Source organism: Pistacia vera, unplaced genomic scaffold (assembly GCF_008641045.1).
Source record: "Pistacia vera cultivar Batoury unplaced genomic scaffold, PisVer_v2 Contig223, whole genome shotgun sequence".
In the NCBI taxonomy this organism is placed as follows: domain Eukaryota; kingdom Viridiplantae; phylum Streptophyta; class Magnoliopsida; order Sapindales; family Anacardiaceae; genus Pistacia; species Pistacia vera.
Genome location: NW_022196028.1, coordinates 1,276,989 through 1,295,226, shown reverse-complemented (window position 1 = coordinate 1,295,226; position 18,238 = coordinate 1,276,989). Strand labels below are relative to the sequence as shown.

The window sequence follows — 18,238 nt, the reverse complement described above, 5'->3', positions numbered from 1 at the left end:
TTATTATTCACGATATTCGTCTGGGAAGTCTGTTGTTTCCTTCTTGTAAATAAGTGCCAAGGTTCGACTTACTAATTCATTCTTCGGCATACTGTTTCATGGGTGATAATAATATCTCTTGCAAATTCAGTTCCTAACTAAAAAGATTTTATTTTGCTCTTTCAAAATTGTTGTTGGGGCTGTCTCTTTCTTGTGGGTGTGTTTGATTTGCTCAAAGTGTCAGAATCAAATTTTGGTTATTACATAGTTGTATACATAAGCCTTGCATCAATCCAGCCTAAATCAAGTGGTGAAGAGTGAGGTGTACTTTTTAAGATGGATGCGATCCGACTATGCTGAAATGATGTCATTTGGAGGTTCACATCATGGTCAGGGTCAACAAGTTTTGCCATTTGAGACCAATAAAGGGTCCTAAAGTTACGCTTTTACATGATTTAGATATTTGGATCAGGAGGCCAAAAACCTCCCAAACATGGATATGTTTCACAAGAAACTGGTGACATGTTTGGCAAGGAATGTGAGGAAGCAGCAAAATTGAGGGCCATAGGTGCAGAAGATAACAGTGATCCTTACGTCACAGTTTCTGTTGGTGGTGCTGTAGTGCGAGGACTTTTGTGATTAGTAATAGCGAAAACCCAGTTTGGATGCATGCGCATTTCAATGTTCCTATTGCACATTACGCTGCAGAAGTACACTTTGTGTTAAGATAGTGAGTTGTTGGCTCCCAAATTATGGGCGCTGTGGGGATACCAGTGGAGCAATTATACTCAGCTACAAGAGTTGAGGGAGTATTTCCTATCCTTAACTTAGGCGGAAAGCCCTGCAAAGCTGGAGCTGATTAAATTTATCTTCAGTACACCCGTTGAGCAACTGAGTCATTATCACAGGGGAGTTGGTTCGGGTCTGATGACAATGGAGTTCCTGGCACATACTTCCTCTAGGAGAGGTGGTAAAGTTACACCATATACAGGACGCTCATATTCATGATGGTTGCCTTCCCGATTTGAAGCTTGATGGTGGTGTCCAATTCATTCAAGCAGGGTTGTTGGGAGGACATTTATAAGCTATAAGCCAGGCGCGTCGTTTGATTCATTGCCGGGTGGTTCGTCTACCATACGGTTAGATTAGTTCGAGATGGTAGTAACGCATACACGTTAGGGGATCTTCTGAAACTAAGTCACAGGAAGGTGTTTAGAGTGCTGCTCCTTGTGTGGGATGATCTACTTCAGAAGCATTTTTGGGATATAAAACTGTAAGAACCAAGGCTAGTTTTTGTTTTTATAGCTAATTTAGTGACATATTTCATGTCCTTTTGCTTTTTTTGCCGGTTTTCATTTCTTCATTAGCCAGTGGATACTATACTTTTGAGTGATCTGCAATTTTTTTTTTTCTTCCAAAATAACTGTAGAATCTTGAATGCAGCAACCTCATTTAAGGACAACAATTTACTCCAAGTTGGACAGCCAACTACCATACAATGCAGGTTTGATCTTTGCCCTCCCACTAAAAGGGGGCAAGAATAATGTACTTTATATCCGTAGGACAGCTGCTGGTGGTTGATATTAAAATTGGAACTGACAGTAAATAGGCTACCGTCAGATTTTTAGTAATGGACACTTCTTGATATCATCATGCATTGTTTCACTATGCTTTCTTGGGGTATTCAGGTTTTGTGTTTGGAATAAAGTACCAAGATGATTTTACCAAGTTTCTAATGTAAATGAAAATAATGTATTTAATACTCCAGTTTTCAAACTCAGAGTATTAATCTGCATTGGTAGCAAGGAAGGATGCGCAAAATACAGGGCAATATGACAGGGCCTTCATCATTGACTTTTGTCATTTATATGTGTTTCGGACTTAATCTTGCATGCTATTCGGTATATGCTGTCATGTTCATTGCATTCCTCTTATTTATCACGATTTCTTTACTCTTTATGTGGTCCATATCAATAGCAGGAAGGTAAATTCAATTTATTTGGGAGAGCTATAGTTGAATGATTTGCATATGTTTTTTCTATTTGTAATCTTGCTTTAGATTTGTGAATTTCAATATGATATTTTGTTCTTTTGTTTTTCCATGAGATTCTACTTGAAAGATCGATCAATCAGACATTTGCATACTTCTAAAATGTTGAAAATACAATATTGTGTTTCTTCATTACTAGGCCACTGAATAATATATGTTTTGTAGGAAGGGATCATGAGCACCAGTGATGAGGAGACTCGCCGTTTTTTCAAACACTCTTCAGTGCAAGTTTACTATGCCCCCGATCGCTGGAAAGGACATAGCTGGGTCAAAAAGCAGGTTGGATATTTCTACACCATATGTTGTAAATTCACTATCTTATTTATTGCATAATCTAATTTGTGCTCTTCATGGTAATACAGTAAATGAGTTAAGTTCCATCCAAATGAAGTGTTGAACTTGTTTGTATTTGGTGACTGCTTAGTGATTATGGAATGGTTGGCTAGCAGGCTTGACTTTGTGTATCCTGGCTAGTATTTATTTGTCATATGGCTTATGTATGCAGATAAATTAAAATTGTAACAATCTTCTGATTACACTATCTTCTTAATCTTATCTTCGTGACATTAACCTTTTCATCATTCATTATAAAGTTCTCTGCTACACTGGTATATGCTTTGACTCTTTTCAAATGAACTTTCAGGAAGTTGGAACAATCTAACACATCACCAGAAAACTGTGATTGTGGATGCCGACGCTGGACAATTCAAAAGGAAGATCATTGCCTTTGTTGGAGGTCCTGATTTAGCAAGGGTCGATATGATACCCAACTCATCCTTTTTAAAACTTAGAAACCGGACAAAGATGACTATAACCCCAATTCACGGTAAACATTTAATTGATGATCCTTTCAATTCAGTTTTCATGTTTCTTTTGTATGATTTGTAACTATTAGTAAAACTAATCCTGGATAAATGATAAAATTTGTTCTGAATTTCTTAATGATTCCTGATCAGGAGCCTAGTGCTGATGGTCAAGAGAACATGGCATGACTTACATTGCCGAATGATGGTCCAGTGCTTTGATATCCTCACCAATTTTGAGGAGCGTTGGTTAAGGGCTTCTAAGCCTGTGGCCTTCAGAAACTAAAGACTTCAAATGATGATGCATTACTCAAGCTTGAAAGAATTCTGAAATAATGGGTTGACTGAAGCTTCTTGCCCAAGTGAGAAAGATCAGAGACTTGGCAGTGTCAGGTATACTGGATGGCAATCTGCTGCTGGTTTTAAATTTCCAATATTTACCTGTCTTTTTAACATTACTGACTTTTTTGGGATAAATTCACAACACTTGCAGGTTTTTCGTTCGATTGATTCAAATTCTGTGAAAGGATTTCCAGATGACCCCAAGGATGCCACAAGGATGGTGAGAAACAAAAAAAAATGTCTTCTTCATACATTTTGCATAAACAAGTCATTTAGTTGATTACAATGATTGGTATTGTAACAGAACTTGGTATGTGGGGAAGAATGTTTCTCATAGACATGAGTATACATACGGCATATGTCAAGGCAATCAGGGCTGCCCAACATTTCATATATATTGAAAACCAGTACTTCTTGGCTCATATAAACTGGGATTATCACAAGATTTAGGTGAGGAACTTTATAGCTTTTGAGCTAAAGAATAAAGGAGCGTTTCAATTATTTATATATATAGAGGAAATAGAAAAAGAAAAAATAAAGTTATATATCAGAGAGTTTGTAGTTATGTGATCACAACTTTTCCTTTTCTTTTACTATTAACTTGTCAAAGATAAAAAAATACGTAGTCAGAAGCATGCCTTACATATTTCCAGGTGCAAACAATTTAATACCAATGGAGATTGCTCTTAAAATTGCCAACAAGATCAGAGCAAATGAGAGATTTGCTGCATATATTCTTATCCCAATGTGGCCAGAAGGTGTTACTACAAGCACTCCTATTCAAAGGATTCTCTATTGGCAGGTAAACTTTTGTTACCATTTAGAAAATACTCTGAATAAATATCATTAGGAACACTTTCCTTTATGCTTGAGAAAATATGGCACCATAAATGGGTTTACTAATGCATCCTTCCACTTATTTTGTTCTTATTATTGATTTCTGCAGCATAAAACAATGCAAATGATGTATGAAACCATTTACAAGGCTCTGGTGGAGGTTAGGCTTGAGAATAAATATGAGCCACAAGACTATTTAAATTTCTTTTGCCTTGGCAATCGTGAGCCATTAGATGGGGTAGATGGTTCTAATGCTAAAAATTGCAATGCAGCAAACAATCCACAGGTATCTTTTATTTTTTCGTGAACAGTCTCAACTTTTACTTTGTTAACAATAACAATAATATTTCTAGCTAAATTCAATTATGTTTGTACCTAATTGATTTGTTCGGTAAATGTATTATCTTAATTCAGGCACTCAGTAAGAAGAGTCGACGTTTTCAAATATATATTCACTCCAAAGGTATGATAGTGGATGATGAATATGTTATAATTGGATCAGCAAATATCAATCAGCGCTCCATGGATGGCACTAGAGATACTGAAATAGCAATGGGTGCATATCAGCCTCGCCATACGTGGGCAAGCAAACTCTCTAATCCACGTGGCCAGGTAAGCTTAATGAAATATAAGTTTTCATTTTGCTCAGTATATTTTTACTCAGGTCATACACACATATGTTTTCTTATCTTTTTGAGTCATATCACAATTTACAGGGGATCAAAATGAAATATAAGTTTTCAAATGTAAAATCCTGTCAAAAAAAAGAAAAAAAAAAGAACATAGTTATACGTCAACTCAACTTCAAGTAAATAGAATATGTTTGAAGAAAGTAAATGAATGAGTTTGAAATGAGTGCAGGTGTATGGATATAGAATGTCGCTGTGGGCGGAGCACATTGGAGCAATAGAGGAATGTTTTAATCGACCTGAGAGTGTAGGATGTGTAAGAAGAGTAAGGTCCCTCGGTGAACGCAATTGGAAACAATATGCAGCTGAAGAGGTAACAGAAATGAAGGGTCACCTTCTAAAATATCCAGTTGAAGTTGACCGAATGGGCAAGGTGAAGCCTCTTCCTGGCAAAGAAACATTTCCAGATGTTGGTGGTAATATATTGGGGTCTTTTATAGCCATTCAAGAGAATCTTACCATTTGATTGACTTATTCATCTTACTCTTATGTCCCTGGGCTCATCTCCTGTGACAATACCTTGATTCTTGTTAGCTAGCTCAGTTCTTCAACGTTTTTTCTACCTCCATTTGTTTAATAATTAGTCAGGTGTTTTGTAAATTAAATTATTATTGATATATATATTTGCAGTTTTAGAAATCAAGGAACATTATTGTATTTTGATGATAAGCATCATGACACTTAAATTTATTAATTGCCACATCATTTGAAATAAAATAAAACAAAACTTGAGATATGAAAAGGAATAAAAAAAACATGTATTGTAAAGGCATTGTGCACACTCATTTTGGTGAAGGTGGTTGACATGTCTGAGCAATTGCCCATCCCATCAGCTTAATATTTATACAACACAACTAATCTTGGGATAAAACACCAGACATTCACTAATTATCAAACAAATTGAAGTAGCAAATAAACATTAAACACATGAAGATTTGGCATTTTAGGACATTTGAAACAAGAGAAGCCAGTGGTGAGATTATTGTGAATGTTTGTAAATAGCATAAATGACCCCTATGTTGCCACTCACATCTTGAAATGTTTCAAAGCCTGGAAGAGGCTTCACATTGTCCCTTCCATCAACTTCAACGGGGTATTTTGAAATGTCAGTCTTCATTTATATTACCTCATCAGCTATATACTGTTTCCAATTAAGTTCACCCAAGGAATTTACTCTTATTCAACATTCCAAACTCTCCGTGAATTGAAACATTCCTTAGTTTCTTCAATATGCTCTGCCCACAGTGACATCCTATATCCATACACCTGCACTCATTTGACACTTATTCATTAACTCAATTTTTTTTTGCAATTAATCATATATAATGAACAAGGAAAACACTCGACATTTAATGCAAGTATAAAATATTATGATATAGGGGGCGTTTAGTTTAAAGAATATTGTATTATTAAAAAAATAAGATTACTAGTGAGATAAATTATCTTGAAGATTAAGAGAAATGTTATATTATATATGTTTGGTTAGATTGGTGGGTATAAATAATTAATATGTTTGGTTGGGAAAATAAAAGAATTTTGGAAGAGCCTTTTGCTGATTTGCCATTCTTTTTAAATATTATTATAATATAATTATTATTATTTTATTATTTAGATTATTACTTTTAACCCCTTAAATTTGACAATTTAGCTAAAACACTCTAACCATAATAAAAGTTTAAAATTTAACAAAATACCCCTGGCCATCCAAGACGACTGTCAGCCTCTAGCTAGAGATGACAATGGGTCGGGCTGGGACCGGGTACCCCTTGGCTCGGGCCCAAGCCCAACCCCATGATAAAGGCCTGGGCAAGGCCCGAGCCCGTCACGGGGATGACGAGTAAAGCCCAAGTACGGCCTAACGGGCTTTTTGTAATCTCAGTCCTGACCCAAACTCGCCCATTTTTATAATGTGAATTTTTAAATATTAATTTATTTTTGAATACTCACTAAATATTAATAAATTTCAATTTTTTTATATATATGTAGGATAATTTTGTCATTAGATATATAGTATAAGGGTGATTTATTAAAATTAATAATAAAATGTTGGGTTGGGCCGAGCTTGAAGACATACTCATGCTTGAGCCATACCCGAGGACAGGCCTTAAAATTAAACCCAAGCCCAAGCCCAAGCCCAAGCCCAAACCTGCTAATATTGGGTAAAACCCGACCTTTTAGGAATGAGTCGGGTTGAGCATCCGAAAATATCGGGTCAATTGCCATCTCTACCGCTAGCCACCACCGTCAATAAACTTGGCAAACGGGCAGGGTAGACACAGGTGCAGATAAAACGGGTAACTTTTTGAAACGGGTAGAGGAATGTACTACCCGTACCCGTTCGTACGGATACGGGTCTAGCTGCAAACAACTTGTCTCATCCATCATCAGTTTATGAAATTTAAATTAACATATATTCTGAAGATTTGCTTCTGTTACCTTGCCAATTCAGATGCATAATTGAATAACCTAATTAGGCCATAGTTTTGGCCCCAAGATATGTTTCCAGGGAAGAACTAACAAGTATGAGGCATTTTTTACCATTTTATTAATCAATCAAGTCTGATGAAAGAACTATCTTCTACTCCGACTTCCACACAGTTTCTATTTTTGAAGGAAATTTTGTCTAAATGACCACATCTAATTCCTCTCATACCTAGTCTGCTAGTCACTCACCAATCAAACAAACAAATTCGTCGTTTATACATAAGTAATAAACAAAACATATTATAATAACAACTTCATCTTTCTTCATCGTTCCTTGCCAAGCGGCCCTTCATAAATTAAATCCATCGAATCCTTGACCTTATGTTTGATAATAGAACCAGTAGAACTTAATTGTCGCCTGCATTAATTGCACAGCACACCCACTGCAAGCTTGGAAGAAAGAAGTGATATCAACAAGAACACAAAGAAAAGAACAGAGCTTTCCCACACAAGAACAGAGCCCCTCTCTTCGCAATATAGATGAAAAATCCTTACACTGAAAAGTCCAACTACAGATTTTGCAGAGGTTTGGTCCGTTAGAAGAAACAAGAGAGTGAGGCAGAGGAGAGAGAGGGGCAGAGACTCGACACTCACTTCGCCTGAAGAAAGAGAGAGGTTTTGAGAGTTGCGTTATAGACTGAGAAATATCAAATGGTTTAGGGTTTAATTTTCAAGAGTCAAGTCAAATTGAATTTTTTAATTTTTTAAGTTAAATGCGGGTATCACCCGGCCCACCCTGATATTTTTACGAGCGGGCCGGGTACGGGTAAACCACAGGCAATTATTATCATTACTAAGACCCCCCTTATTTTACTCGGGTACCCATGGACCTGCGAGTACAGGTCTAAGTTTGCCAGGTCTAATCGTCGATAATCATCAGAACGATGCACAATCGATCAGATCTGGCCAGCCGTACATCGATGTGGTCGTAAACAGCTAGATCACCGTTTTGGCGACTGTTGGTGATGGCCGGTAGTTGTCTTGGGTGGTTGAGGTGTTTTAGGTGATATTCATGTAAATAGTTTTTAGAATAAAGGTATTACTGTCCAAAAATTTAATTATTTAGGGGTAAAATGGTAGAAAAATTTAGATTATTTTATGTAAAATGATGAACAATTTTTGTCCAAAAAATTAATTTATGAGGTTACAAAAGTCTTTTTGCACAGTTGGGTTAATTGTTGTTTGATAGACATACGAGAGCATTTGTATTGGAAATGTTAATTGATTAAGGGTAAAATGGGAACAAAAATTAGATTACCTCAATATTAAAATATAATCTTTTAATCGGTAATCAGATTATCCCTAATATTGCTTACAATAATTACTATTGGTATTAGAAGATTATTGAAATTTTTTATTACTTAACCAAACAAGATAATGTCCGGATTAAAAGATAGATTACCGGAATAATCTTTTATTAGCGCTAACCAAATGCCCCCATAGTATAATCAAAGATTAACGCAGATAATGCCATAATGGTATCATTGTATTTACTAGACCATGTGGACCAACGGTTTGCATGCCCAAGTATGATGAGGTTGAAACGCACCCATAGCTATTTTTTCAGTTATCTCTAGTGCCATCCATAGAGCGTTGATTGATATTTGCATATCCTAATATCACATATTCATCATTTACTGTCATACCTTTAGAAGGAATATATATTTGAAAGCTTTGGTTTTTCTGACAAAGTTCTTGTATTACACAATAAGTGAATTAGATGAAAGCATACTATTGTAGTTGGAAATTTTTACATTTAACAATACTTGGAAGACTGAGGGAAGATACNCAAATTTCAAATGCTTTTTAGTTTAATCTGAAAATAAAAGTTAAAACTCATTCAATTATCAACGATTGATCCAAATATTTAATAACTTATAAAGAGAAATTCATCACAAGATTACAATGATCAGTAACACGTAAACAATATTTAATAAAAATATTAAATACCAATGATTATGACAATTTCAAATAATAAAAAATGTTCGACAAACAGCAATCTAAATACTGTTCCTATAACATATAAAAATAAATTTTCATTCCATTATTCATTAGATTGAATTCTACGCCGAACCGCAACACATTTTGGAAACCTGCCTGCCGAACCATATTTATTTCGTTCTCCTTTAATGCACCACAAACAGTTTTGCTACAGGTTGTCAACACTTTTTCAATCAACGTGTTTATCTTTTGTTAGATGTTTGTTAATTTTCCCATATTAACTTTCATACTGAGTGATACAGTACCCCAGATACTTTACTAACATTTCGTATCACCTTATCCAAATTATTATTAACACTTTTTCGATTGACATATTTATTTATTACTAGATGTCTGTTCATATTCCACCTTTTCATATCCTGTACTCCTATAAATATTATTTTGATACTTGACAAAATATTTATTGTCCATCCTTTGAAAATGTATCAATAAGATTTTATTATTAATAAATCACATTGTTTGTTTATCATAACAACTCAACATCTTGCCGAACCATTATTAGCTACCTAACTAATATGCTACACATTTAACAAAATATTTATTACGATTTTCTTTAATATTGTAGAGATAGTCTACTAATGTTTCGTATTACCTTTTCCAAACAATTATTAACCCTTTTTCGATCGACACATTTATTTATTACCAGATGTCTGTTCATATTCCACCTTTTCGTATCCTATTCTCTTATAAATATTGCTCTGACATCAATCACCCATTTAACTTTCTTCAGATACTATAAACTGTAATTGTTCATCTCTTCTCCAAAACTTAATTCAAAGATGGCTGACAAAACATCACAACCAGAAGAATCTGCAATGAATACCGGCAACGGCCTCAACAACAATAATTCTCCACTGAGGCAACTAGAAGGTATAAACGTTCCACATCCTTTGTATCATAAATTACAAAATCTCAAACAAAACCATGATACATATTTGCGGGAATATAAAAACCACTAAAAAAAAAGATTTTTTTTTTTTAATATGTCGAGAGTTCATCTGATAATTATATTTACACATTCATGTTACCCTTTCCATATATTTATAAAAATTGATTGTATATTGTTTCTGCAATTGGTTCAGACATTTTTCAGGGAATGCCAAAATTGAGAGAGATTTTCAAAAAAGTTGAGACCAATCTGGATGATCTACATACTGCAAGAGACAAATTCGTAGAAGTCATTGACCAACTATTACAAATCATGGAATCTGCCATGGATGTTATATATAACCTAAACAAAAGAGAGTATGCATATGTACTAGAGGAATTGAACAACTATAAGAAAAATATAAAATAGAGTCTATATTGTTCAAACTCACTTCACAGTATAAAAAAGCGATGTTATTATTTCTTTTATAATAAAAGTATTATTCTCTATATTCTATTTTATCTTGATTCTGATGTTGCTCATTAATTAATTGAAAATTGTTCTATATTCAATTTTATCTTGATTTTGGTGTTGCACATTAATTGATTGAAAATTATTTTCCATCGTAACATGTTACTTTTGATTTAATTCTTCCATCTTCACACATTGGATGAGTATTAACAATAATTATATAAGTACATTACATAGACATTCTAAAAATCAACAATTTCAAGAAAAATGTATAAAGATGGAAATTAGTCTGTAAAGATAAGTTATAATTTTCTAATTCCTACCTTAAGGAAAGTTGCTTACATAGTAATAATATCTGTATATTACAAAAATATATATTATGTAAAAAAGGTTTAAAAAAATAAAATATTTATTTAAAATTGTTGGGCAATGATTATACTTTAGAGTTGTTACACATCTTTACTTCGAGTACGTAATATCTCGTTAACATGGATACCTTCTTGGTGATGCCAAAATATTTTTAGATTCTCAAGCATGTTTAGGCTTCATGCACAAGACTTTTTGTATTCCCTACTATTATCTTAGGATTTATTCCTTCTCTTCTTGTCTAATTGCAAAAATGGTTCTCCTTTAGTTAAAGTATACATGATTTGTTATTCATTTGGATAATTGAAAAAACATATTCATTCGATTAGTGTAGTGAGGTTGTCGAATCTGATCACTCAATTCTATAGTGACTCTTTTATTCTCCTATCCACTTTATTTGTAACTTACAATTTATTGACATTAGTAGTCCTAATTTGCAGCGCTTAAAACCATTGATAATTGTCTGTGGCTTCACATCAATTGACATGTATCAACTGCATTTACAGTTCTATCAATGACATATTTTTGTTGGTTCTAAGAAACGATCTTTTATTCGTTTCACAAAGTAGGCCATCGAAAGCACTGAATTGAAATCCTAATATTACTAAAATATGAATTGAAATCCTAATACTGTACTACTAAAACATGTATTATAAATAAAAAATCAAAACTATAATTTTTATAACTACACCTCCTTAAGTTATAACCTCTTATAGTAATAAAATTTGTTAGTCCTACCATTATGACTATAGAGAGGTTTTTACGCATATATACCTCGTTAATAAATGAAAGAGATCTCTACTTGCATAATTTTATTTACAGAAACTTATCTTGAAAATAAACGTGAATTGAATAGAACATTTAAAATTTATGTTACGAGATTCATCATAAACAATGTTTTGTATGAAAAACATAAAAAGTTTGATAATTAGAGATTTGATTTTGGAGGCAGAGTCAAGACTCTAAAATTCATCGATGCGTTAAAGACTTTTTACGGTCAGAAGTTTCGCAGGATTTCCCCCAAAAGCAAGCGCGGCGGGGGCGGCGACCACTATTGAGGTCAAAGTCAAACCAAGGCTTTCTTCTTTCTTGATCTTGACACACAAAATTGCATTACAAAAACCAAAAGTGAAACATTATATACGGAACTGTCAAAGCAATTAAAAAGCTCTAGTCTTCTCTCATTCGTCTTAACATTAACAAACTATTTCAACTGTCTTCTTCTTGATCGACCAGTAATATGTTAATATAAATATTTTAAATCTATGCTATTTTAGTATGATTTCCTGTTTATCTTTCTAGTAATTTAAAAATGCCGTTCAATTCCTTATTTTGCCATATTATCTTTTCTTTTTCAATTTTCCAGCCTGCCCTTCTTCTTTACCCGTTCAACTCCTGAATACTCTATTTTTCTCTTTTTGACATTTATAAACCCACAAGTCTCTTCTGCAATCTCAGTTTCTCCTTCTGGTTTTTCTCCTTTTTCCATTTATTATTCACGATATTCGTCTGGGAAGTCTTTGTTCTCCTTCTTGTAAATAAGTGCCAAGGTTCGACTTACTAATTCATTCTTCGGCCATCTGTTTCATGGGTGATAATAATATCTCTTGCAAATTCAGTTCCTAACTAAAAAGATTTTATTTTTAGCTCTTTCAAAATTGTTGTTGGGGCTGTCTCTTTCTTGTGTCGGTGTGTTTGATTTGCTCAAAGTGTCAGAATCAAATTTTTGGTTATTACATAGTTTGTATACATAAGCCTTGCATCAATTCCAGCCTATAATCAAGTGGTGAAGAGTGAGGTGTACTTTTTAAGATGGATGCGATCCGACTATGCTGAAATGATGTCATTTGGAGGTTCACATCATGGTCAGGGTCAACAAGTTTTGCCATTTGAGACCAATAAAGGGTCCTAAAAGTTACGCTTTTACATGGAATTTAGATATTTGGATCAGGAGGCCAAAAACCTCCCAAACATGGATATGTTTCACAAGAAACTGGTGACATGTTTGGCAAGTTAATGTGAGGAAGCAGCAAAATTGAGGGCCATAGGTGCAGAAGATAAACCAGTGATCCTTACGTCACAGTTTCTGTTGGCTGGTGCTGTAGTTGCGAGGACTTTTGTGATTAGTAATAGCGAAAACCCAGTTTGGATGCATCGCATTTCAATGTTCCTATTGCACATTACGCTGCAGAAGTACACTTTGTGTTAAGATAGTGAGTTGTTGGCTCCCAAATTATGGGCGCTGTGGGGATACCAGTGGAGCAATATACTCAGCTACAAGAGTTGAGGGAGTATTTCCTATCCTTAACTTAGGCGGAAAGCCCTGCAAAGCTGGAGCTGATTAAATTTATCTTCAGTACACCCTGTTGAGCAACTGAGTCATTATCACAGGGGAGTTGGTTCGGGTCTGATGACAATGGAGTTCCTGGCACATACTTTCCTCTAGGAGAGGTGGTAAAGTTACACCATATCAGGGACGCTCATATTCATGATGGTTGCCTTCCCGATTTGAAGCTTGATGGTGGTGTCCAATTCATTCAAGCAGGTTGTTGGGAGGACATTTATAATGCTATAAGCCAGGCGCGTCGTTTGATTACATTGCCGGGTGGTTCGTCTACCATACGGTTAGATTAGTTCGAGATGGTAGTAACGCATACACGTTAGGGGATCTTCTGAAACTAAGTCACAGGAAGGTGTTTAGAGTGCTGCTCCTTGTGTGGGATGATCCTACTTCAGAAGCATTTTGGGATATAAAACTGTAAGAACCAAGGCTAGTTTTTGTTTTTATAGCTAATTTAGTGACATATTTCATGTCTTTTTGCTTTTTTTGCCGGTTTTCATTTCTTCATTAGCCAGTGGATACTATACTTTTGAGTGATCTGCAATTTTTTTTTTTCTTCCAAAATAACTGTAGAATCTTGAATGCAGCAACCTCATTTAAGGACAACAATTTACTCCAAGTTGGACAGCCAACTACCATACAATGCAGGTTTGATCTTTGCCCTCCCACTAAAAGGGGGCAAGAATAATGTACTTTATATCCGTAGGACAGCTGCTGGTGGTTGATATTAAAATTGGAACTGACAGTAAATAGGCTACAGTCAGATTTTTAGTAATGGACACTTCTTGATATCATCATGCATTGTTTCACTATGCTTTCTTGTGTTATTCAGGTTTTGTGTTTGGAATAAAGTACCAAGATGAATTTTACCAAGTTTCTAATGTAAATGAAAATAATGTATTTAATACTCCAGTTTTCAAACTCAGAGTATTAAATCTGCATTGGTAGCAAGGAAGGATGCGCAAAATACAGGGCAATATGACAGGGCCTTCATCATTGACTTTTGTCATTTATATGTGTTTCGGACTTAATCTTGCATGCTATTCGGTATATGCTGTCATGTTCATTGCATTCCTCTTATTTATCACTGATTTCTTTACTCTTTATGTGGTCCATATCAATAGCAGGAAGGTATAATTCAATTTATTTGGGAGAGCTAATAGTTGAATGATTTGCATATGTTTTTTCTATTTGTAATCTTGCTTTAGATTTGATGAATTTCAATATGATATTTTGTTCTTTTGTTTTCCATGAGATTCTACTTGAAAGATCGATCAATCAGACATTTGCATACTTCTAAAATGTTGAAAATACAATGATTGTGTTTCTTCATTACTAGGCACATGAATAATATATGTTTTGTAGGAAGGGATCATGAGCACCAGTGATGAGGAGACTCGCCGTTTTTTCAAACACTCTTCAGTGCAAGTTTACTATGCCCCGATCGCTGGAAAAGGACATAGCTGGGTCAAAAAGCAGGTTGGATATTTCTACACCATATGTTGTAAAATTCACTATCTTATTTATTGCATAATCTAATTTGTGCTCTTCATGGTAATACAGTAAATGAGTTAAGTTCCATCCAAATGAAGTGTTGAACTTGTTTGTATTTGGTGACTGCTTAGTGATTATGGAATGGTTGGCTAGCAGGCTTGACTTTGTGTATCCTGGCTAGTATTTATTTGTCATATGGCTTATGTATGCAGATTAAATTAAAATTGTAACTAATCTTCTGATTACACTATCTTCTTAATCTATATCTTCGTGACATTAACCTTTTCATCATTCATTATAAAGTTCTCTGCTACCTGGTATATGCTTTGACTCTTTTCAAATGAACTTTCAGGAAGTTGGAACAATCTAACACATCACCAGAAAACTGTGATTGTGGATGCTGACGCTGGACAATTCAAAAGGAAGATCATTGCCTTTGTTGGAGGTCCTGATTTAGCAAGGGTCGATATGATACCCAACTCATCCTTTTTAAAACTTAGAAACCGTGACAAAGATGACTATAACCACCAATTCACGGTAAACATTTAATTGATGATCCTTTCAATTCAGTTTTCATGTTTCTTTTGTATGATTTGTAACTATTAGTAAAACTAATCCTGGATAAATGATAAAATTTGTTCTGAATTTCTTAATGATTCCTGATCAGGAGCCTAGTGCTGATGGTCAAGAGAACCATGGCATGACTTACATTGCCGAATGATGGTCCAGTGCTTTGATATCCTCACCAATTTTGAGGAGCGTTGGTTAAGGGCTTCTAAGCCTGTGGCCTTCAGAAACTAAAGACTTCAAATGATGATGCATTACTCAAGCTTGAAAGAATTCTGAAATAATGGGTTGACTGAAGCTTCTTGCCCAAGTGAGAAAGATCAGAGACTTGGCATGTTCAGGTATACTGGATGGCAATCTGCTGCTGGTTTTAAATTTCCAATATTTACCTGTCTTTTTAACATTACTGACTTTTTTGGGATAAATTCACAACACTTGCAGGTTTTTCGTTCGATTGATTCAAATTCTGTGAAAGGATTTCCAGATGACCCCAAGGATGCCACAAGGATGGTGAGAAACAAAAAAAAATGTCTTTCTTCATACATTTTGCATAAACAAGTCATTTAGTTGATTACAATGATTGGTATTGTAACAGAACTTGGTATGTGGGGAAGAATGTTCTCATAGACATGAGTATACATACGGCATATGTCAAGGCAATCAGGGCTGCCCAACATTCATATATATTGAAAACCAGTACTTTCTTGGCTCATAATAACTGGGATTTCACAAAGATTTAGGTGAGGAACTTTATGCTTTGAGCTAAAGAATAAAGGAGCGTTTCAATTATTTATATATTAGAGGAAATAGAAAAAGAAAAAATAAAGTTATATATCAGAGAGTTTGTGTTATGTGATCACAACTTTCCTTTTCTTTTACTATTAACTTGTCAAAGATAAAAAAATACGTAGTCAGAAGCATGCCTTACATATTTCCAGGTGCAAACAATTTAATACCAATGGAGATTGCTCTTAAAATTGCCAACAAGATCAGAGCAAATGAGAGATTTGCTGCATATATTCTTATCCCAATGTGGCCAGAAGGTGGTTACTACAAGCTCCTATTCAAAGGATTCTCTATGGCAGGTAAACTTTGTTACCATTTAGAAAATACTCTGAATAAATATCATTAGGAACACTTTCCTTATGCTTGAGAAAATATGGCACCATAAATGGGTTTACTAATGCATCCTTCCACTATTTGTTTTATTATTGATTTCTGCAGCATAAAACAATGCAAATGATGTATGAAACCATTTACAAGGCTCTGGTGGAGGTGGGCTTGAGAATAATATGAGCCACAAGACTATTTAAATTTCTTTTGCCTTGGCAATCGTGAGCCATTAGATGGGGTAGATGGTTCTAATGCTAAAAATTGCAATGCAGCAAACAATCCACAGGTATCTTTTTTTTTTCGTGAACAGTCTCAACTTTTACTTTGTTAACAATACAATAATATTTCTAGCAAATTCAATTATGTTTGTACCTAATTGATTTGTTCGGTAATGTATTATCTTAATTCAGGCACTCAGTAAGAAGAGTCGACGTTTTCAAATATATATTCACTCCAAGGTATGATAGTGGATGATGAATATGTTTAATTGGATCAGCAATATCAATCAGCGCTCCATGGATGGCACTAGAGATACTGAAATAGCAATGGGTGATATCAGCCTCGCCATACGTGGGCAAGCAACTCTCTATCCCGTGGCCAGGTAAGCTTAATGAAATATAAGTTTTCATTTGCTCAGTATATTTTACTCAGGTCATACACACATATGTTTTCTTATCTTTTTGAGTCATATCACAATTTACAGGGATCAAAATGAAATATAAGTTTTCAAATGTAAAATCCTGTCAAAAAAAAGAAAAAAAAAAAGAACATAGTTATACGTCAACTCAACTTCAAGTAAATAGAATATGTTTGAAGAAAGTAAATGAATGAGTTTGAAATGAGTGCAGGTGTATGGATATAGAATGTCGCTGTGGGCGGAGCACATTGGAGCAATAGAGGAATGTTTTAATCGACTGAGAGTGTAGGATGTGTAAGAAGAGTAAGGTCCCTCGTGAACGCAATTGGAAACAATATGCAGCTGAAGAGGTAACAGAAATGAAGGGTACCTTCTAAAATATCCAGTTGAAGTTGACCGAATGGGCAAGGTGAAGCCTCTTCCTGGCAAAGAAACATTTCCAGATGTTGGGTGGTAATATATGGGGTTTTTTATAGCCATTCAAGAGAATCTTACCATTTGATTGACTTATTCATCTTACTCTTATGTCCCGGGCTCATCCTGTGACAATACCTTGATTCTGTTAGCTAGCTCAGTTCTTCAACGTTTTTTCTACCTCCATTTGTTTAATAATTAGTCAGGTGTTTTGTAAATAAATTATTATTGATTATATATTTGCAGTTTTAGAAATCAAGGAACATTATAGTAATTTGATGTAAGCAGCATGACACTTAAATTTATTAATTGCCACATCATTTGAAATAAAATAAAACAAAACTTGAGATATGAAAAGGAATAAAAAAAACATGTATTGTAAAGGCATTGTGCACACTCATTTTGGTGAAGGTGGTTGACATGTCTGAGCAATTGCCATCCCATCAGCTTAATATTTATACAAACACAACTATCTGGGATAAAACACCAGACATTCACTAATTATCAAACAAATTGAAGTAGCAAAAAACATTAAACACATGAAGATTTGGCATTTTAGGACATTTGAAACAAGAGAAGCCAGTGGTGAGATTATTGTGAATGTTTGTAAATAGCATAAATGACCCCTATGTTGCCACTCACATCTTGAAATGTTCAAAGCTGGAAGAGGCTTCACATTGTCCCTTCCATCAACTTCACACGGGGTATTTTGAAATGTCAGTCTTCATTTATATTACCTCATAGCTATATACTGTTTCCAATTAAGTTCACCCAAGGAATTT

At 34.6% G+C, this 18,238-nt stretch overlaps 3 pseudogenes; 2 read left to right on the top strand and 1 right to left on the bottom strand.

Moving 5' to 3' along the window:
* The first annotated feature begins 319 nt into the window (after positions 1-319).
* Positions 320-5,311, top strand: LOC116130669 (annotated as a pseudogene).
* A 280-nt stretch (positions 5,312-5,591) lies between these two features.
* On the bottom strand, positions 5,592-8,882 carry LOC116130668 (annotated as a pseudogene).
* Positions 8,883-12,706: 3,824 nt separating this feature from the next.
* Positions 12,707-17,544, top strand: LOC116130618 (annotated as a pseudogene).
* The last annotated feature ends 694 nt before the right edge of the window (positions 17,545-18,238 follow it).